Genomic DNA, 23,760 nt, shown 5'->3' with positions numbered 1-23,760 from the left:
ACCCTAAATCTGTTTTTGAGGTAACAATATAGGCAGGTAGAGACAAAATTAGAAAGGCCAAAACACAAATGAGACTAAACTCGCTAGAGACATGAAGGGTGACAAGAAAACATTTTACAAATACATTAGAAGCAGGAGGAAAGCCAAGGACAGAGTAGGCCCTTTACTAAATGCAGAGAGAAAAGTACAGTAATTAAATAAAAATGCAGCAATGGCTGAAGTGTTAAATGCCTTTATTTCAGTTTTCACCAAAAAGGTTAGCAGGGATCGGACAGCTAACATAGTGAACATAAGTGTAAATAGCTATCATTTGAGGCTAAAACAGGGAAAGTACAAGTCAAGAATTAAGCAAGGTAAATGTCTTAAAGTTGGCAGGGCCTAGCAAAATACAGCCTAAAATACTTAAACTGTCTGAAAAGATCTTTGAGCCATTAGCAATTAGCTTTGAGAACTTGTGGGAAATGGGAGAGATCTCAGAGGACTCGAAAAAGGTACTATATTTGCCAATCTTTCAAAAAAGGGAATAAGGACAACTCAGAGAATTATAGACCAGTCATCTTAACTTCATTACCTGGAAAGATAATGGAGCAAAATATCAGTTTATAAGCACCCAGAAGATAATTAAGTGGCAAGTAAGAGTCAACATGGATTTATCAAGAACAAATCATAACAAACCACCCTAATATACTTCTTTGACAGGGTAACCAGCCTTGTACATAAAGAGGAAAGCAGCAGCTATGATATATCTCAACTTTAAGACTTGATACTGTCTCGTATGGCCTTCTCATAAACAAATTAGGGAAACATAGCCTAGATGAACCTGCTATAAGGTGGGTGCACAACTGGTTGGAAAACCATACTCACAGAATAGTTATCAATGGTCCACAGTCAAGCTGGAAGGGCATATCAAGTGGGGTCCCACAGGGATCTGCCCTAGGTCCAATTCTATTCAATAGCTTCATAAATGGTTTCAATAATGACATAGGAATTATGCTTCAAACCAAGAATGGTCCACACACTGTCCAATCACTCTTTTCAGCCTCACTTACTAATTAGAGAAAACAGGAGTTGCTTCAGATACTTCTTCTGATGTAATACATACTTCTACTTTGGAAACATCAGCAGATTTTTTTTACTTTTTTTTTTTTTAAATGTCACAGTGTAAAGTATGGCGCTAACCTTATAAACATTTCAGATTCCTGATAAACATGAAGTTGTTTCCAAAACACTGCAAATTATTGATCCTTAACAGCTTGTAAATCACATGTACACGGATACACTTCCTGATCTACTTGGAAAATCCCCAAATTTCTGATTTATATATTAATTTTGTTTGTTGAATAGAATCAGACCATCCCCTTGCACTGAATCAGAAACAAGTACATGGAGACCATTTCTGAAATATGTTTGTCACTAGAGGTTTTAAAGAACAAGTTAGACAAAGATTCCACAGCCTCTCTTGGTACATCTTATGATTAAAAAACTTCTCCTAATGTCTAACAATCTCCCTTGCTACAGATGAAGCCATTACTTCCTGTCCTAACTTCAGTAGACCGGGAGAACAATTTCACTATCCTCTTTATAATAGCCCGTAACATATTTGAAGATTAGCAGATTCCACTGCTCAATTTGCTTTTGCTCCTCGCCCCTGCAAGTAGTTTTTTCCCCCAAAATTTTGCTTACTCTAATTAACTTTTTAAAAAATATGATTTCCATAAATACCTCACTCAGATATCCCTTCACGATTTCCTCTCAGAACTTCTGGTGACCTCTCCTGTTGTGTTTTTTACATGCAGTTCCTGTAAAGGTACATCACAATAACAACGTTTTCTTGAAGAAATCCTCTCCTAAACTTTTATGGCACCATATCAACAATTTTTTTTTAATAAAAAGTTTGCATGCTACATATTTTCACCCATTCAACTGCTACTCCAGATGCATCTTTGCACCTTCTTTTCATACTGCCCCTAATGTTTGGAATTGCATTTGAATATTCAAGTACAGCTTTTAAAGAAGTGCTCCATATTCACTCCAGTAACACCTGCTCCTATTTTGTTTTGCCGTCAGCAACACAATCCCAAATCACCTAAACTGTCCCAGCTCTCAAATAGTAGCGTAGCTTTGGTTTTATATTGAGCATTGCTTTCCTAGCTTATCATGTTCTCATCTGTATGCAAAAGTGTGATACACTACATAAACACGACATATGAAAAATAATTTTAATAGATATTAACAAAAAAATTGATCACTTGCACTTTAAATTGGGTGTTATTCACATTAATCCTGATCCTCAAGCCATAATCCACAAATTTCAAGAGGATGAGATAGCAATTAACTAGCTATATAGCCAGCAGTTAGCAACTACACATACAAGTTAGTTTTCTGTCCCTACTCAACCTTAATTAAACTGCAAGAACCAACTGACTTGAAACTTTAGGGATTTCTATGTTTGTTTTGGGTTTTTGCTGTGTTTGTATTGTTTTGTTGCAATTCTGCATAGATTCAACAGAACACGGCCATTGCTTTTTTTTTCTCCTTTTCTTTTTCTATTTAGTATCCATCCTTTTGTTGCCCGCCAAACGGCCCGAGGAGGCAGCAGTGGCGGTTCGTTGCCTGGTGTGCGTCGCACTAATTAACACACCAGGGTGGAGAAGCAAACCAAGTTTATTTGAGCCCAAAAAAAGGTGCCAGGGAGAAAAAGCATTCTCAAATCCTGCACCCCCGCGCGCAGGCGGGGTCCCAGCATTTATACCCCCCTTGTTTTTCCCCCTTCCTCCCTCCCCCTTGCAACAGTTACAATTATCACTATAATGTAGCTTGTTAGAACTGTTCTCATTCGCATATTTATCTATGGCCTTCACAGCACAGACGCATGCAGATTTTCCTCCCCCTTCTCCCTGGCTTTTTGCTGTTTCAAACTGTCCTGCAGCTGCAAACTGAGACAGCTGACAGTTACACATTTTGCTTGCTGCTTTGTTAGCATCTTAGGCTGGTTAAAGTTCACAGCATGGAAGAACTTTGGTTCACTCAGGCCTACAGTCACAACTTTGGTTTACTTAGGCCTAGTGACACCTACACTTTGGTATCCAACCGTAAATTTTCTGTTAAGGGGCTTCCCTTACAAAAGTAAAAAAAAAAACCTGCAGCAATGAGACACTCACATTAATCAGGTTTATTGGCTTGACTTACGCCATGACACCCTGGAGGCAATTACTTGGGAGAAAAGGCTTCACATCATCATCAGCAGCAAACTGGCCCCTTCAAGGGAGGGGGGAGGGGTGTGGGGGTGTGTGTGGGGTGTGTGTGTATGGAGCACCCTGTCAGCTACAGGGTGTCCCCCCTTCGCCCTCCCTAGCAGAGATGCAGTGGCAGCTCTAGGAATTTTGCCGCCCCAAGCAGGGCAGCACGCCGCGGGGGGCGCGCTGGCGGACGCCGGTCCCGCGGCTCCGGTGGACCTCCCGCAGACGTGCCTGCGGAGGGGCCGCTGGTCCCGTGGCTCCGGTGGAGCATCCACAGGCATGCCTGTGGGAGATCCACCAGAGCCGCCTGCCGCCCTCCCGGCAAAATGCCGCCCCAAGAACACGCTTGGTGCGCTGGGGTCTGGAGCCAGCCCTGCAGAGATGGCAACAGCCAGCGGTGCAAAGCCCCCATCCGGGAGCACGGGGCAGTCCCACCCCTCTCCATGGACCCGACCGACCCGCCACAGCGCCGCACGAGCCCCATCCCCCCGTCACCCAGCTGCCCACGACCCCCCCACCCACCAACAAAAAGGGGTGTGTCCTGTGAACGCTCCGAGGCTTGGTACTCGTTCCCGCGAGAGTCCTTTAACGGCTCTTTTTCCGCCTTCCCAACACGTCCTGATCCCGCTGCCGCCACAATCCCGCGAGAAGGAGCGAGGGCCTCGCTTCTGCCCCTTTATTGGAGCGCGCTAACTCTTTGTCCCGCCCCCACGTCCCAGCGCCTGCGCACTGGGGCTCTGCCTCGTGGCATGTTTATTGGCGGGAGGGCGGAGCTGCTGGGTTGGTGTCGCTTAGCCGGTGGCAGCCCGCGCAGGGGTTGGGTGGCTGCGTGTGTCCGCGCGCGCGCGTGGGGCTGCTGAGCCGACCTGGTTGCGGGAGGAGAGAGGCGGCCGCGCCACCCTGATAAGGCGGGAGGGTGCAGCGCTCACGCAGGGTGGGGGCGGACCTGTGGGTTGCCTCGCGCTGCTGCCAGGGGGTGTGAGAGCCCGGTGGAGCTCCAGCCTGCCTTGGGTTTGCTGGGCTGTGCACCGCCAGGGTTTCCTCTGTTAAGAAATTCATGACTCTTTACCCTCCCTCCATCAGTTGCTAGTTAACCCGTTTCCGGGTTTGGTACCGGAGTGGGATGGGTTGGTCTCTTTGGTCTGATAACTGGCCTCTGGCGGTGGGCGGTGCTAGAGGTTCCAGGGGAAGGTGGGGAAAAACAAACAAACAAAAAAGAAAAAACCCTGGGTGTGTGCTAGGTATCCAAAAATTCAGGATCATTTTGCAAATTGCAGCGCGTCAGTCCAAAGTATTTTGTATAAAAACGCCCTTCCTAGAAACAAGTGCAAAATGAAGCATCAAACAAGGATATTCCTGCTTCCAGGATTGAAAATCTTATTGAGGGGGTAGGTCATTGCCTCACTCCTTTAAGAGCTTTTTGTGGTATGTAATAGACATGCAGTATTTTTTCTAGGTGGTGATGAGCAGTTCCTTCTTTAACCCTAGAGCAATTAGCTGGAGCCATCAGGCATGAGATTTAATTACGCGTGTTTTAAATTGCAGAAATTAGAAATCTTAACTTTGTCCTGGAAATTGTTCAGGTCTTCATTAAACATAGTACTAGTGAGGACAGCAAACCTGTGTACATGTTATATTTGCTGTACTATGCATATGTAACTTTTCTAAGTACCTTTTTTGTTTGTTTTTAAGTAAATCAATGCCAACAAGATCTAAATGAAATAAATTCCAATAGGGGGTTGTTGGTTTTTTTTGTTTTTTTTTTCTTTGCTGCTTTCTATAGTGTTGTACGTTGAGGACTATAATATTTTATTTTAAAGATGTTATATGTTTTCACATGTTAATTGGCCATTATGACAAATAACAAGAAGCATCAATTTAAATTACTTGCCTGTGAAACATTTTTTTAATATGGAAGAAGATATATGGGGGGCTACATACAGTGCTTGCTATCTTTTACTGTAATTAATATGAATGGGGTTAATAGTAATATGGCATCTTGTATAATTCTCTTAATTCATACTAATTCTGTTATACCCTACCCTTCAGCTTATGGCAGTGTTTAGTCACATACTGAAATAAATAAGTAAAACAGATCTTGTTGCTTTTTTTAAAATGTTGCATTTATAATAACCTTTACTAGAGAAGCAAAGCTCAAAAATTAAGTATGCTTTCTATAGGGAAAAATATTTACAACACAGGTCTTCAGTCAAAAACTTTTCTTCAAATAAGAGCGAAACTGTCATTTCCCCCATTGCTCTCTGCTATTAAATTGATAATAAAAGGCTACTAATAGTCACTTCAGTACCTGCTTGTATATTGTCTTAAGTTATTGTCAACAAACACATAAATTAACATGATGTGATAGGGACAAACCAGTATCGTTTCTACAAAGGAAAATCATGGTTCTCAAATCCACTAGAATTCTCTATGTTAATAAAATACTAGATAATGGATATAATTTGATTTTCCATAGCCATCTCTTGTGAGGGACTGTATCAGACTTTTTGGAAGTAAAAGTTTATCTATGCAGGGCTGACAGGAGGGGGAAGCTGGTACAAATTACTGGGGCCCGGCTTCCCCAGCTTCGTTGGCCCTGTTTAGTTGGTCTGCCCTTGCTAGGGGGCCTGAAAATTTTTTTTCACTGGGGCCCAAACCTTATCTCAGCAGCCCAGCATCTATGCAAACAATTACCTCCAAGAAAAGCAGGGGTGTTATTCTAGCCCACCTGGCCTGATGCCATCTAGCTGTATGGGTGCATCCTGCTGATGTGCATAAACAGTTTGTTAGAGCGCTTTGACATACTCCCTTTTGGAAACAGGACTAGATCAAAGCACATTAATGGGCTGTTAATGCACATCGGGGGAGTGCACACAGGGGCCAGCGGCCACAGTGGGGGCGCTGGGCTCCGGTGGGGCTGGAAAGGGCGGGGCCTTGGGCGGGAGGGGTGAGGCTGGAGTGCTTGTCTCCCTAAGCCAGGAGTTCACCCGCTGCCCATAAGTGAGAAGTAAAATTATGATTTACAGATTACAAAATGATTAAGAGGCAGCACACAAAGACTAAGAACAATTGGACAATTTTGGAAATGGCAAAAAGTTAAGTTGGGGGTTCCTTCTTTCGTAGGGCCAGGGTTACTTAATATACATAATTATTAATGATTTGGAAAAGGGGATAAAAATGAGGTTGCAACATTTTCACATGACTTATTTAGGAGAGTCAAGACTGAGGAACTTCAGTGGGATCTAAAAAGGGTGAATAGGCAACAGGATGGCACGTAAAGTTCAGTGTTGGCAAATGCACATTGGAAAGAATAATCTGGATTATTTATACACGTTTCTCAGTTCTAGACTAATTGTAACCAATCATGGAATCATGATTGTAACTAATCATGTTTGCCAGAAGCTGGGAATGGGCGACAGAGAATGGATCACTTGATGATTACCTGTTATGTTCATTCCCTCTGGGGCATCTGGCATTGGCCACTGTTGGAAGACAGGATACTGGGCTAGATGGACCTTTGGTCTGACCCAGTATGACTGTTCTTATGGAAAAGGCCTAGGTCACTGTGTTAAATTAAAACTTAAAACCAGTGGGTGGCAGCGATCAATAAAGAAAAAAAATAAGATGTAGAAAGATGTTCTGGTCATTTCTTCTTAAAAAATTATAACTGACATCAAAGGGATTCGAAGACTGGGAAGAAAAGTGATTAGAGGCATGGGAAGGAACATTTTTTGAAAAGATAGGGCTGTTTTACTTCATAGAGAGAAATGGAAATAATAGAGGTATATATACGTCAGAGAATGGAATAGAAGAAAGTAAATTGAATGTTGCTATTAACTCTTCGATAAGAGGTCATCTAATAAAATGGGCAAAATATAAAACTGATAAAAATAAATATTTTTATATAGTATATAATTAACCTGTGTTACTTAGCACAGTGCAACACAGTCTGAGTTTAGCAAGATTGTAAAAGGATTACATGTTTATGTGGCTAATGCAAAGAACAGTCAGTTACACCTATGTGTGAATATCTATCATATCTATATGAGTTAATTATCTGCCATTGTTTAAAAACATAAGATAATCACTAACTTCCTTAGTTTAGGAAGAAACTTCTGTGAACATGTTAATCTATAAATGTTTGTTGTGAGGACTCTTGAATCTTCCTGTGGAGAATCTGATACCACTGTTGGAGACACTGACCTGACCTGTTATGGCAAGTAAATGAAAGCCCCATCAGGTCGTGGAGAAACCTCTGTGATAAGTGCTGGCAGATAGCGGATCCTGAAAACCCTGTTGTGGATGACCTGAGGATCTTATCCGTGCAACTGATGAAGTGGAACATGAGTAACTATGTTCCGCTGGTTGGGAAAAACAAATCCTTAAATCATATTGCAGTTTGGTACGGTGGCATTATGCTGAGTTAGAAGAGATAATCAAAGACTCATTAAGACCTTTAACAAAGTTATGGTATAAAAATTCTAAAATTAACTTAGATTTCTTAAAAAAGAAAATTAGGCTAAACTCTCAGAGTTCTTAACATATATCTGCTGGTATTTACAGTAGTCTTGCAAATACTGGATATTAGTCATGTACTGTGTAGTAGTCTTACAAGGCATAGAAAATAGAACTGCAAATTTGAAAGTTTTTCAGACCTTATTCATATTCATGCTTAAAGTGTTTTTTAAATGATTAATACAAAAATGTTCTATTTTCTATTTATTTAGTTGCTTAATTCTTTAAACTGTACTTGTCAAAGGTAGCTGGTTTTAATTTTTGTTGCATACATTATAGTACTTGTATTCTTTAATCTTCTAGCTAAAGTGGCTTAATCATTTTAGAAAATGGAATATAAAGAGATCTTTGAAAGCAAAGTAGTCAACAAGAATGGAAAACTATGAAGAAAATGTAAAATAAAACCCATTCTTCTAGTTAAAACTATATATGACAAATAGAACAAGCTTTAGACAGAAAAAATAAATTATTTATAACTGAAGGGAACTGGGAAGAAAAATATATTTGACCACATACTTTTCACCAAAGTGAAAAGAAATACAAACTCATGGAAGATTAAAAACAAAGGACTTCTGAGAAAATAACACCAACTGGAAACAAAAAATGATAAAATTCAGCAATAAAAAGCAAACCAATAAAATAAAGAGCTAGTGAACAGGGGACCACAAACAGAGGTGTTTGAGAGGGGAAGTAAAAGATCCCCCTGCTGAATGAAAAGGTGTAAGTACTAATCTTGGGGTGAGTGAGTTTGGCTGTTTGTATTTTTCTTGCTCTTTCAGGTTTTTAAAGTTACAGGGTCAGTTGGGATTGAGTGTTTGGGGACTGTTTGAGCCTTTGTTCTCTGGATCTTCTTTGATCAGCCTCAATCTGCTTTGTGATCACTCTCCTCCGGTGTGATTAATGAAGGGGTAGCACTGACCTAGGAGAGAAGGCCTTAAAAGCCAAAGATTAAGCAACCAAGGGGAGTTTGAGAGGGAGTTTGTAAGAGGGAGTCATAATATAATCACAATGGTTAGGAAGGGCCGCATTGCTAATGCCGACACTGCTCCTGATTCCACCTGCCCTTGTATCCAGACACAGAACCTAACCATGGATTCCTCTATCCAGATCCTGGTGTGGATTTGCAGAGACTGTGGCCTGCATTGCCCACTGTCAGCAAGCCGGGCTGCGGGGGCCTTCAAGTGTAAAAGATGCCTGCTCATGGAATCTCTCAGCAATCAGGAGGGAGAGCTACTGGAGAAGGTGGCTATGCTGAGGAGCATCCATGTCCTTGAGGAATTCATTAGGAGTATTCATATGGAGACGTCCAAGGCTGCAGAAGCTATCCAGCTAGACAGGGCTGCTGTCATGCCATTGGTGGAGGAGGATATAGCTCTGTCACAAGGCTGCTGGTTACTTCTGGCAGCAATGCTCCAGCCCTACTCCCAACCCCCACACTATAGTGATGAAGAACGTTTATGCTGCCTTGGAAACAAGCGATGAGGAATCACCCCCAAAGGTGGTAGAGGAGAAGCCATGTACTCCAAGGCTGGGAAGATCGCAGCCACCAGGAGGAAACATAGGGTAGTGGTGGTTGGTGACTGTGTTCCGAGGGGGATGGAGGCACCCATCTGTTGCCCTGATATGACATCCTGGAAGATATTCTACCTGCCAGGAGCCCGTATCTGTGACATTACAGAGGGATTGTCAAGGATCATCTAGCCCTCTGACTAATACCCCATGCTACTCATCCAGGTGGGTACTAATGATACTGCAAGGAATGACCCTGAACAGATAAGTGACTACAGGGCTCTGGGAGTAAGGGTGAAGGAGATGGAGGCACAGGTGGTATTCTCTTCAATCCTTCCGGTCAAGGCAAGTGTTACCCCAAAAATGGATTTTGGGACCCTGCTACAATAACCTATCTATTGCCCCTTTTGCCCTTCCTGAGGTAAAAGTTTCCAGGGTTGTTAAGGAAACACTAAAGGACACAGATATAACCATCTGATAAAATAATTGACACAGGCAGTATTCTTTCCAAAACAAAGTATCATTTATTGATGGAATTAATAATCCGTACTATAATATGATCTAAAAATCCTAAACAAGGCACAAAATCCCTGAGGCACAAATTTCTTCTTGCAAATTAAAGAGCACTCAGGCTACAATAGCATATAGTTCAAATGATTTTAAGCAAAGTGATTTGTTACAAGTGGCCAGTCTGCAACAAATTGCTGACAGCACATCTTAAATTGCTTTAAAGTTTACATAGATATAATGCAAATAATAACAGAATTTTATGCATTCTTATCAACGCACACACACAAACACATACCAGCCCTATATACTATCCTATCCTTATACTAAACAATAACTAAATTAATATCAAGCTTACTCTATACATTTATTGATGTTTCCTTTAAAAAAAATCACTGCTGCTGCTGTTCAGTTCCTGGTCAATCAGCTCTGCTCCACTCCAGCTTTCTTTTCTCCCTCTGCAGCAGTTTTTGTCTTCTCTTCCTGGATTTTAGGCTCTTCCACAATGTGTCTCTCTTCCTCAAACTCTGACTCTTTACTACAAAATTGTTACTGGCAGCTAGCCTTTTATGGTGCATTGTAGCTCTTTCTTAATATAACTTTCTATTTTCAGAAGCAGTTACCTCAGTCATACATGCTCGATCTTAACCCTTACTTCAGAATTCTGATTGACATCTCTGATCTATAAAACAAATTGTGACTGGTATAGGTGGGTTCTGACCAGCTAGCTGCTCAGCTAACTGACCTCTCTGTCACCCCTTATTGCATGTGCTCAGTACCTACCAATCTTGCACATGGTCACTGTTGTCATTTACCTCAGAGCTGTGATTCTGCTGATCCACACACACATACTTGGCTCTTTGCCAGGGCACCATGTTAGAAACCCTAAATTCTTACTGAGCATGCTCAGAGACTGCAGCATTCATCTCAGGGTGCTTTCCCAGTGAGCTCTGAAGTCTAGCCTTTATATTTCCGGGACATCCTGACCATCTGGGGGGTGGGCTCAGAGCTCACTAGCTCTCCCCACTCTGATGTCCGGAGGGGCTCGTCTCTCTCTGGGGCAGCAGGGAACCACACCACCTCATTACAGATGCAGATTCTACAACTTCCCTAGGCAATTTATTCCAGTGCTTAACTACCCTCATAGTTAGGAAGTTATTCCTAATGTCCTACCTAAACCGCCCTTTCTACAATTTAAACCCACTGCTTCTTGTCCTATCCTCAGAGATTAAGAGAACAATTTTTCTTCCTCCTCCTTGTAACAATCTTTTATCATGTTCCCTCTCAGTGTTCTCTTCTCTACACTAAACAACCCAATTCTTTTGAATATTCCCTCATAGGTCATGTTTCTAGACCTTTTTTGTTGCTTTTCTTTGGGCTTTCTCCAATTTGTCCATATCTTTCCTGAAATGTGGCACCCAGAACTGGACACAATACTCCAGTTGAGGCCTAATCAGCGTTGAGTACAACTGAAGAATTACTTCTCATGTCTTGCTTACAACACTCCTGCTACTACATCTCAAAATGATGTTTGTGTAGTAAGAGGAGGCCCTAAGATATAAACCTTGGTATCAGAGGCCTGGTATAAGGCCTGAGGCCTGAACTGAAGTAATGGTCAAGACTTTGCTAACATAAAGCAAAGTTAAGCTGTGAGCCAGAGGCAGGCCCTGCTCACAGAAGCTGGCAAGGAAAGGGCTGATGCTGCAAGAAGATACGTACCTAAAAGGTACTGAACACTAGATATAAGAACATTCACATACTTGCACATTCCATAACAAAGAACAGGCTGGCCCATCCCAATGACAGGGGCAAAAGGGTAATATGATGGATAGAGTTGTTTTGATCGAACCAATATGTACAAGGTAAAAGGTGGGACCTAAATACGTAGAGAGGTTGAACTTTGCTGCGTAGAGGGGTGGCCCCTCAATACGTCAGGTGTGATGTGTAACTTGTTTGTATCTGTGTATAAGAATGCATTCCTGGGGCGGTGTCTTTGTCTGGCCGAGGGGGCAGTGGAAAGTCCCACCACTGACTGAGCCGGGTCCATTGCCAAAAGGCACTTTCTCGTAGTATGCCCTGAGTTAGGCTAAGAAACTTACAGGGAACTGCCATTGTGTCCGAGGTCGCAATAAACCTAGTCGACGTGACTTTGCATCTTACTGGACTCTGTGGTTATTGGGGGTTCTCGTCGGGTCTGCTGTGTCAGCTATCTGCACAGAGCTGGGACAGCACACAGAGGGAACACATGCACGCAGCCGAGTGATATCAACATTGGAGAGAGCAGAGCACCATACTGGTAGCACTCTAACAACAGTTTGCTTTTTTTGCAACAGTGTTATACTGTTCACTCATATTTACTTGGTGATCCACTATGACCCCAAGATCCCTTTCTGCAATATTCCTTTCTAGGCACATTAATTGAGTACTGAAAATGGAATGAATACCAGGATGATTTAATATTTTGGTACTGAGATATAGAGGTGAATTTTATAAAATGATCTAAATAATTGATGTAATGGTAGAGTTAAAAGGAAATACCATCACATAGCATTTTTGAAATAGGAAAAAAAGCCTACTCATTGCATGCAACAAATTCAAAATGACAAATGTAAATGTTACCTTAACTGATTTCAGTAAGAATAATATGTTGAAGTGATGCTACCAAAGTGGCCATGACCCTAGTTGAGGGTGTTTTGACACCTTGTGGAGGAAGGGTGTCTGTTAATGCATAACAGCAGAATTTAGCCTGAAATCCACTTAAAAAGTCTTTAGGAAGTGATATTTTCCCCCCTCATCAATTCAGCAAAGGATATAACAAGTTTAAGCTATTTCCTAAACAATTTTTGCTCTTTGTAGGTAGAATGCCAAAGCTCTGTGAATCTAGAGAATGAAGTCTCTTGTCCTCACTGGTGATGTGTGGTTTGGGGAAGAATTGAATTGCTTGGTTCAGATGGGAAATCTGAGAGTACTGTGGGAGTAAATTTAGGGTGAAGTCTTAGAGAAATGTTCTCCTTAGGAAAGTTTATTTACAATCAATCAGCCATAAGGGCATGCAACTTACCTACCTGCAAAATTTGATGATGGTTGCCAGAAAAACAACCTCCATAGTCAAGTGGATTAAAGAGAATGAAACCAGGACTTGAAGGGAGACTATGTTAATATTGAAAGGATCATATTGAGGTTCCATGATGGAATATGTTGCATAAAAGGAGGAAAGGTTCTGACCAGACCTTTCAGAAACCCTGCAGTCATGGGATGGGCAAAGATGGAGTGATTTTTCAATCTGAGGTGACATGTGGAAATAATTGCTAAGTGTACCCATAGGGAGCTAAGGCAAAGCCTTGAAGACTTTAAGGAAAGAAGATATTCTAATGTGGTGGAAATGTCAAGGTCATTTCTGGTTATACTGAAACCAGACAGAACCTTTCTGCTTAGCTGTGTAGCACTTTGTAGTGAATTTCTTCCTACTGTTTTTAAAGATGGCCTGAACAGTTTCCAAACATGTCCTTTCTAAGTTCAACACCTATCCAACCATGTTGTCAGAAGGAGGGAATCTTGACTGTGATGCCTGATCCTGCCCTTGTCCTGGATCAATAGGTCCAAGAAGGATTGGATACTGATACAGGGCATGCTGACATCTGAAGAATATTGGGGAACAGGAATTGTGTTGGCCTTCTGGCAGAAATGAAGATGAGATTGGTCATTTACTAACAGAGCTTTCCAAGATTCTGAAACAGCATGTTGTACATTGCTGGGTTGTCATCTTCGATTGAGCGTCTGTCATCTTGAAAGGTATCTTTGTAAGACGAAAATGATCTCTTGCAGTGCACATGGTTATCAGGCACCAATAAACATCTCTGAGCTATTACAGCCAGACTTGGAAAGCGATCGTTTAAGTTGCACCAAAATTCCAGAATGTCAAGGCACTTCATTTCAGAAGCGGCACTGCTGTAACTACAAAACTCAGCTTTTGCTATCTCATTGTCTCAAGTCCACATAATCCTGCAGGTGGTTGGTATGAAAATGGACAGCTTCAAACCAGCTGTTCCACCGTGTGATTACTGGGATAGGTGGAATTGCAGGCACTTTCTTTTTTCCTGCAATGATTGACGGAACTGTGCTTTGTGAGCAGGGCAGGCAGTGAATGCACATTTTACAGCAATTATAAGTTCATTTACTTTTCAAATTTTTTTTTCTCCAAGTATCGCCCACTAAGATGAGAAGATGTGCAGTGCATGTTGTGTGCACTTAATTCGGAAAAAAGCTCTTTGAGGCTTCATTCCCACGTTTTGTTCATATATGCAGCATTGTCAGTGACAAAAGTTTTGACTTTATCAAAAGGAATTCTATATTTCTGAACTGTTTCCATCACCGCATGACTCTGAGTTTTAAAGTTAACAGTCTGCAAATATATACACTCTATTAGCAAAGACTTCAATTCCAAACTACCTTCCCCTTGTTAGCTTGAAATTTCTGTAAAAGACAAACAGGGCACTGCCAGGATATTCAATATGTGGCGCCCTTCAGCATCAGTTGTTTCATCTGCTAAAAGACTAATTTCAAAACATTGATTCAGCAGTTCTTTCGTGTCACTGATATGTCTTTCAGGTTTTTTTTTTTTTTGGCAAGTATACTGTTTGGAGATGATCTGAAGTAGGAATAACACCAATTTTTTTTCAGGGATCTTTCCAGATAGCTTTTCATAGCAGGGTTGTCTAGGACATGTACTTGAATGTTAGTGGTACAGAAAGCATCTGTAAGTTGATAAACTTCTGTCCTATGATGCAGCTGTTCTTCAGTCTTTACAGTACATAGCTCACTCACTGTTCTTGTAATTTAGCTTTCTCGCTCAGCCCTGATTCAAGCTCTTGTGCCTTATGTTTATGCAAAGCATTTTCTATATGTTTGTCACAGCTTCCTTTTCATGTGTAATCTACAGGAACATTACATGCTATATAAAACATTAACCCACCACTTTCATGAAATGTTCCCTTTGGGTATTGACAACTTCTCTGCTTAGCAGTGGTTTTTGCCACTTTGCTGTTCACTGTACTGGGTGTTACCATTTTTTTCTCTCAGCCAGCTAATCTCCCTCACGCTTCAATAAGATTTTTGGTAATTAAACAGTGGCTAAGCAACAACCAGGATCTAGAGTTTGTGACTTCCGGGGACCACCATGACCAACTCATAGCCTTAATCATAACCCTTTGTGCATTTTTCTGAGCATTTTGTAACTTGTTTTTGCAATTCAGGATTATCCATTAATTGCTTGATTAAATTTATGTTTAGCCCTCAAGATATTGGGTTGATTCTTTTATATATTTGATATTGATCTTTAATTTCTTCATTCTCAATTTCGGGTAATATTAAATTGAAATCGCAACCAATCATTGAAGTAATGTTACGCAAGCATTTGTTCTCATATGGATTATGAATTATATTGTATGTATGATTTACCTTAAACTATGGACACTAACTTCTAATACATATACATTTTCTTTCAACATATACAACAACTGAGCCATTAAATGGGAAAGGATCTAATTGATAATGGCATTTTCCTTTTTTCCTTTTTTAAACATACATCATAAGGTTCAAGCACATCATTATTACAAATATATCCAATTCCTCATACCTCCCTACAAGCCTCAAGTTCCACAGTTTTCCATGTATTATTCTGTTTTATGGCCCATAATTTGTGTTCTATTGGTTGCATTACACTAGCATTAACATTAAACACTAGTGCTACAATAGGAGATATCTATTCAATTTGAGTTTTAGACATCATAACTATATGTGGTAATCTGATTTAATTGAGGATTGTATTTGAAATTTACCATTTTCCACCAGGAATATAACTTTTGTTCAGCTTTGGTGGCATGCTTCCATATTATACTTCTTATTTCTAAAGGTAAAATTCCACTCATTCCATTTCATATAATGTCTTTCACTACATCACTGGTCCAAGTTTGTGCTCGTATGCAAGCCAATGCCAGGGTTACATTGCTTTGCAATACTTCTACTGTGTTTAGTATGGCTAGATGATCAGCTTTTTGTAATTTCTCCCAGCCATGGAGCAAACTGGCTATGAGGTGATGGCTAGTACTTTTGTCATTCAAAGATGTTATTAGAGGTTTTGGTAAAGCTCCTAAGTGTCGTCCTACTGCATTTAACTTATTAGCCAATGCCTCTTCATCTGTACTATTTAATACTCCAAGCCTTGTACCTGTTCCCCCCAAATTTGTATCAGCTAAACTTATTTTCTTTCTATTAGGGGGAATATGTATTGAACTTTGGGTTTCCATACATCTTTTCCATCATACAAGTAAAGGTTCAATATATTTACTGCATTGTGTTTTTTGGTGAGAAATATTCTTCAGAGCTAAATCTACTATTACTTTCTTTAAGGAGTAAGTGCGGGGTCTATTATTAATTGTTTCTTGATATCTTCCTTTATTACATATGGGTCAAGATCAATTGATTAAGGTTTAGATAGCCATAAAATAGTAAAAATATAATTAATTTGTGGGCCAGTAATTCTCCAGATTCCACTTCCATACCTTTTTGTTATGTTCATATTACCTTCACACCAATAGTGAAAAGTTGGCCTCTATTTTCTGCTACTGGTCAACTTACTCTGTGTCCTCCATTATTGATATTTTCTAATAGAGAATCATTGCCATGGCCATTTTAGATTTTTAGCTATAAACTATCATTAATTATAACTTATCTAAAGCCTCAAATCTAAAACTAACTACTGTTCTATGCAAGCTAAAGCATTACGATTAAGGATCCCTGTTTGTCACGGAAGTCATGGATTCCATGATTTTCCGTGACCTCTGTGATTTCTGCCGCAGCCAGTGCGCCTGGCTTGGGGGCCACCTGAGCAGCTCGAGCAGCCCCTGGGCCAGGCACTCCAGCCACTGCTGGGGCACTCTCAGGCCCCTCTCTCTCCCCAGCAGTAAGATTTTGGGTGTGCTGGGGCCTCAGGGTTGGGGGTTGGCATGCCGGGCAATGCTTACCTGAGGGGGGCCTCCCCAGAAGGGCAACAGGAATTCCCCTCCCTCAGCTCCTACTTCCATGTGCTTCCTCCACCCACAGGCACTGCCCCCACAGCTCCCATTGACCGTGGTTCCCAGCCAATGGGAGATGCAGAACTGGGGCTTGGGGCAGAGCAGAAGCAGCACGTAGTGCTAGGAGCTGGGGTGGCAACGCTTCCCAGGAGCCGGTTAGGGAGCCAGCCCCAGCCCTCCCCAACCACCCCACCCAGGCACCCGCGACGCCTCCTTGGCCACAACTCCCCCCCAACCACCTGCGGCGACCCCCTCCCCAGCACCTGTGGGGACTCCCTGGGGTGTGACCCCCCAAGCCCCTTCCAGGCCACGCCCTCCTCCCCAGCACCTGCAGCTCCCCCAGGGCTGCTCTCCTGAGCTGCCCCCCCCCCAACTTTTAGTCAGGGATATATAGTAAAAGTCATGGATAGTTCACGGGCCATGAATTTCTGTTTATTGCCCGTGACCTGTCCATGACTTTTACTGAAAATACCCGTAACTAAAACATAGCCTTAATTATGATGCTGTTACTATCTTTTTTATGCTGATTGGGAGAGGTGAATTGTTCAACATGTCTCTCACCCTCACTCCCCTCCCACTTGTCACTATCTCTATGCTTGTCTCTGTCCTGGGTGCTGCAATCTTTATTCAGGATCAAAACAGGTAAAAATCTCTTGTGTCAAGACCCCCATTGACAAAATATGCTCATACCATGGAATTGTGGTCATTTGAAAAGTATCTGCAGATGCTATCTGCCCTTGTATTGTGTGTCTCTGGAAGGTATACTTCTGACAGATAATCTGATGGCAAATACACCAGTTCCATAGATTGACGGTTTGTATGCAAAGGGATAAATCTTGCCCCCACCTTTTTTATGGATGTAGAAAACTGTTATGTTGTCAGATATCACTTGAATATGTTTAGATTGTATAAATGTTAGGAATTGCTTGCCAGCCTCATGGACTGTTTGCAGTTCTATGAGTTTTTTGTGTATCCTGGACTCTTGTCGGATTCCAGGTCCCTCACACTATGTGCTCTTCCAGATTTGTGCCCATCTTAGCAAGGAGTTGGCCATGATCAAAGTTTCCATGGAATAGGGTGGATCCCCTTGCACTTATGCTTTCTGCTCTTCCACCAGACTAGAGAATTCCACACTCCATCTTCTGTTTGTTTGGCACATAAACCATCCAAAGCCAAGACTGTAGGCAACAAAGAAAGAGATTCAGAAAGCATGTCACATGGGTGCAGAATGCCATATGACCTATGAAGATAAACATGAGGAAACCGATGTCTGCGGGCTCAGTTTGGGTTGAGTAAAAAGAGTCTTTATGAATTGGAATCTGTCTTGAGGGATGTACACTTTAGAACTGATAGACGCCAGTGTTGCCCTGATAAACTATAGTCCAGTGGTTCTCAAAGCTGGTCCGCCGCTTGTTCAGGGAAAGCCCCTGGCAGGCCGGACCGGTTTGTTTACCTGCCGCGTCCGCAGGTTCGGCTGATTGTGCTCCCGGGCTGAGGGATGTGCTTTCCGCCCTTCCCGCAGCCCCCATTGGCCTGGAGTGGCGAATCACAGCCAGCGGGAGCCGCGATCGGCCGAACCTGTGGACACAGTAGGTAAACAAACTGGCCTGGCCCGCCAGGGGCTTTCCCTGAACAAGCGACAGACTGGCTTTGAGAACCACTGCTATAGTCTTTGTGGAAACCAAAACACACTTTACTGTGTTTATTCCAAGTCGAAGTGACATTACAAGGTTGAGAAAGCTGCTGTCAGTACCTCCTGATGAGATTTCCCTATCAACAGCCAATTGTCAAAATAGAGGAAGACTGATCATCGATGGTGTTGGAAGTGCGCTGCCAAAACTGATAATGCTTTGTGAATTCCTTAGAACTGTTGCCGGTCCAAAAGAGAGCACCCTTTATTGATTTTGTTGAATGAGGGAATAATTGATGCCAAGGTTTCCCTCCTGAATCCCAATCTGTGTATAAAGAAATTGAGCTGTCTGAGATCTAAGGTGGGTCTCCATGCTCCCCTCTTCTTGGATGAAGAAATATTTTGAGTAAAAATCTTTCCCCCAATGTTGTGGGGGTATCGGCTCTATGGCTCCCTGATGAAAGAGAGAATTTGCCTCTTGAGAGTCATACCTGTAGAGGAACAGGGAAAGAGATTTTGCAGCAGGAGGGGAAAGGAATTCTATGGTTTAGCTGGTATGAATGATTTTGAGAACCCATCTGTCTATTCTTATCATCCACCAGATGTGGGAAAAATGAACTAGGCAGTCATCAAATTGGGTTTGGGGCTGATAGATACAACATTTGGGTTGATTCACAGCTAAGTTCTCATCAAAAGTATTTTTGGTTGGAATGAAGAAGGAGGAATGTTATGTTTGATCTGCTGTTTTTAAGGTGGTTCATCCATCTGCTGATGGTAAAAGGATTGAGGTGCTGGCCTAGCCTTCTATGATTGTGATCCCTGATATTTCCTCTTCAGTGTTGGAGCATAGATTCCCAGTGAGCAAAGGGTTGCCCTTGAGCCTTTGAATGTAAGGAATCGTACATTTTCTCACTGAACGGGTTGTTGCCATGAAAGGGCAGATTCTTCACAGTAAATTGAACTTTTCTGGGGAATTTGGATGAATGAAGCTATGACTCTCAATGCATAGATCAGGATGCTGTGCCTGCTACATCATCTGAGGTCTGGAGGGATATCCTGGTGATGAATTTACCCTCCTCAATAAGACCCTGAAATTGTGTTGCATATTCTTGAGGGAGCTTGTCCACAGGTTCTGCAATTCTTTAGTAACTGAAAAAATATTACTTAGAAATTAATACCTGATAGTTAGCTCTTTGGAATTGTAGGGTGATTGAAGTGAAAACCTTTCTCCTGAGGAGGTCCAAATGTCCAGTTCCAAAGAGCTAACTTTGAAAAGATGTGATCTTCTCCAAACCAGTAGAATCACTTATTATGGATGTTACTAACTGGGAAAGACTCAGGGATGGAAATACCATTCTTTTGGAAAGATTTTTTTTCCTGACCAGAAGACTTCAGGGAGCCTTACAGTATATCCCCTCCCACTGGGTTCCCCCTTAAGCCCGTCTATCAGAGCTGGAACAAAAGGACCCACCACTCGAATATAAACTCACAATAACACTTTATTTACTAAAGGAGAAGGAAGGAAGGGGGTGAGAGTGGATGACAGACTCTGGAGATTTGGTATAGAAAACACACACATGCACATACACTCGATAAAGCAAAGGTGTTCTTCTACCTTTTCTAGGTGCTGATGATGGAGAGGCTGCAGAATCTGGATCAACGAGATCAATGATGGACACAATGGTGGATCGCAGGCGTAGAAGACAGGTATGTAACCCTTTCTCAGACCCCTCCCTATCCCTCGCTGTGTCGTCTATGGTTGTAAGTCTGAACTAAGTAACCGGACCAAGTCCGCGCATGCAGGTCTGCTTCTCAAAATAAAATAACACACAAATCCCAAAATGTTTAGTGAGTGGCTACTGCAGGCCAGTAACCAGTGTGAAAGGGCTACTGCAGGCCAGTAACCACACCACAGAGAGAAAGAGAGAACATTGGGGGCTTAGATGTCCAAAGACTCAAGAGCTTAAGAGCCCTTGGCCCCTCCTCTGATCTGCCTTTATAGGAACCTGTCGCTTAGCAACAACAGATTCCCACTCTTTTTACTTTCCCACCCTTTTTACTTTCCTGCCTTTTGCTCAGCATAGTGGAACAAGAACCTGTCACAACATGGAGGTTACCTTGCTCTTATCCCAGACTAAGATGGCCACCTAATAAACAATACTTAAAACCCAACTTTGGTATGTATCTTTCCCAATAATTTGGCAGGGGTGAAACTGTGACTAACACGTTAATCCCAGGATCTTTCATATTATAATTTTCCTGTATTGGGATGAAAGAGAGAAGATTGACTGGGAGAGGGGGAGACCCCCAATTCCTAACATAAGCAAACTAACTATATAATTCCCTAATATATAAAATTTACTTACAATAATTACAAGTAAACACTGAAGGATCAGGTTTATGGGCAATGAAGGGTTCCATCTCGGACCATGTGGCAGTAGAAAGGAACTGGGGAGGCGGGTCACTCTGCACTGCCCCTTATGTCCTCAGTTTGGAGCATGAGAAGGAGAAAGGTGAACGCGCAAACCAACAGACTCTGTTAGCAAAAATCTTCCCATCTCAGGCACATGGAGCACATGTGCACCTACAGTGGAATACACACATAGACCATGCCTTGGACAAGAATTTATTTTGGAACTGAATCTTGGTTGTTGTAAAGATAGTTTGAGGTGTATCATTTCACACCAAAATGCATTTACTCCACATTTATCTTTATTTAATATAGGTCATTATCAGGCCAGAATTTGTAGTCAGAAAACTGTTCATTTAAATATTACAGTTGTCTGTCAATTTGAAGCCTTATGTCTGAAGAGAGATTACACTGAGTAATTATTTGCAGCTGGATAAATATGGAGTACACTGGACCTTTGAATGGGAACTTGTTTAGCATCTTGTCCGTTACAGCAAGATAAAACTGCCTGACTGTCTTGAAAAATTGAGATTACTCTTGAAAAACAATGTTTCCTTATTTAATATTAGAAAACTATTCCCGGCTTCTAAGGACTAAGAATATTATTCTATCATTAAATGGTTTCTTATTAATACTGAAATCATCATTGGTTATGTCATCATTTCAGTCTTTTAGACTTGCGCAATCTTGCCCAAGTCCTTCCTGAGTAGTCTTTTAGTCTCCGCTGTTGGGTAGCTTATTTTGTCATCATCAGCTTGAAAAACAGTATTAAAATAACATTTAAGTGGCACCATTTTAGCTTCATCTCCAGTGAAAAAAAGTGTTCTCAATTTTCTCATGGCTGTTGAAGTAGCAGTCTGAGCTGTCCGTAGATACCATATTATTGGTACATACCTCTACATAGTGCACCTGGAACAGAAAAAATTGGTCTTCACAGTAGCTTATGTTACAAAACTCCCATATTATTTGTATTCCTCCTTTTACTTGGACTGTGGTGAAAACTGAAGAACAGATCCACTAGCAGTTCTTTCACAGCAGGTGCAAACTATTTGATACCTTGCTGGCAGTATACATTTGCCAAATGGTAGACACAAGGTTCATGTATGTTTGGTTCATGTATGTCTTGGACAAAGCAGAGATTTTCTTCACCCTTTCATCACACTGCTGTTGTCACTGCTGAATGCAGTGTTAGACCAGATTATAGCTTTGTCTCTCAAATAGCTAGATTTTGACCAGTCAAAAAATTCCGTAGTGGAAGGTAAAACTCTAGTTGCTGCTACTCCAATATTTTTATGAAACAATCTGACCATTAGGTTTCATATTCATTACCTGGATCATTGCTCACATTAGTGATAAGAGTAAACAGTGGCCTCCAGCAAAGGACTATAAGTCTGTTATGTCAACAGACTAAGCATTTGTCCACATGCAAAATTGATGGCATCTGTACTTTCAGGGAACACAACTATGTGAGGTGACTAGGCACTGTAAATGGAAAATTACGTTCTGCAAGGAAAATCAAACAGAGCACCTCAGTGTTGATAAAGTTTTGGCGAAATGCCTTCTTATTCACTTAGAAATACCAATTTTGTCTTTCACTTAGAAGAAAATGGTGCTTTTCTATGAATGGTGGTCTCTGTATGACCAACAGTCATTTTCTGTTCACATTGCAGGGCTGGCAGAAAACATGCTCCTTACAGTGTCCACTTCCATCAATACATTTTTGCTTGAATTTACAGGAGTACTTTTGCTTTCTTTTTTTCTTCTGCGACATCTTCCTGAGCAGTTCAGTAAAGCTCATTGTCACTATGAATGGTTTCTCAAATGTGCTCCATATAATAAGGTCCATTATGTGAACTAAACAATTGTTGTATGCATATAGTTTGGAAGTGCTCCTGATTATCTTAAAAGTAATTTTCATATATGGTGTATTGTCTTTTGTGAAGATATGAATGTCTTTAAAATCAATTTCATAATCTGTGACTGTTGCCGCCCCTGAATTAGCCATGATACTGGAAGACACTGATAAAATTTTTGATCAAGAAAATAAGCACGGATTCAGCTATTGTCATCTTTCACTAAGGGAGCAGACAAAATGTTTAAAATTGCACGGTGCTCCACAGAAAGCCTCATCCACAATGATGGCATTCTTTTTGCAGAATTTTTTTGTTCCACAAGGAGTTTTTGGTTGTTATAGAAATCAGATCAGTATCTTCTCTTTAACTGGTGTGACTGGGGGATAGCACCACCGGTTTTCACGTGGTGGATTAGGAAGGCAAGGATTAGGGTATGGTCAGCCATCTTGAGAAGAATAATGGCTTCTATGCACATTTTCACAAAGTCTTGTGTGATTTCTATGTTGTCTGCCTCAGCCTTTCAGTGTGGCATTGGACAGAAATATTCTGATTTTTCCTGATGTTCTGCTATCTGAACTCAACCTTCTGCTTCATTTAAAGCTTGGAATTTGAGGCAGTCACTGATGGTGTTAGAGGAAAAGAAAGAAAGACAAAGAAATATATGTGAGCGGACCTATGCTTCCTGTTTCCTTAGATTCGACCTTCCCTATCCAGAATCTGTCAACTGGTAGGTTTGATTTTCCTATAAAGGGTCCCTCCCACCTTGAATAACAAGGAGTCAGTTGGGATAAGGTGAAAAACAAAAAAAAATGTATTTAAGAATTGGTGTACAATGAATAGGGCAAAGAAAAGGAGGGAGTAAACAGTAAAAGTATGCAATACAGTGATTCCCCCAAATAAACCCTATAAACAGGTAAGTAAACCCCTCAATAGAAACCTTCTTCTATAGATTAAGCTTTGATTGTTGCCTGGGACCTCAATATTTTGATACTTGTCTAAACTTGCCATCGGAAAACTGGAACAT

General features: G+C 41.5%; 2 long non-coding RNA genes across 2 annotated transcripts; one reads left to right on the top strand and one right to left on the bottom strand.

Annotated features, from left to right (window-relative positions):
- Positions 1–273: 273 nt before the first annotated feature.
- Positions 274–3,881, bottom strand: LOC120396696. Its single transcript, XR_005593303.1, has 3 exons — positions 3,762–3,881; positions 1,723–1,799; positions 274–571 (listed from the first exon to the last, which is right to left on the bottom strand). It is a non-coding gene; the product is annotated as an uncharacterized LOC120396696 (long non-coding RNA).
- Positions 3,882–4,492: 611 nt separating this feature from the next.
- Positions 4,493–23,409, top strand: LOC120399666. The gene is made up of 3 exons (XR_005595286.1): positions 4,493–4,627; positions 20,098–20,180; positions 23,337–23,409. It is a non-coding gene; the product is annotated as an uncharacterized LOC120399666 (long non-coding RNA).
- The last annotated feature ends 351 nt before the right edge of the window (positions 23,410–23,760 follow it).

This window comes from Mauremys reevesii, linkage group 2, assembly GCF_016161935.1.
Source record: "Mauremys reevesii isolate NIE-2019 linkage group 2, ASM1616193v1, whole genome shotgun sequence".
Classification (NCBI taxonomy): domain Eukaryota; kingdom Metazoa; phylum Chordata; order Testudines; family Geoemydidae; genus Mauremys; species Mauremys reevesii.
This window is presented reverse-complemented; position numbering and strand designations above follow the sequence as displayed.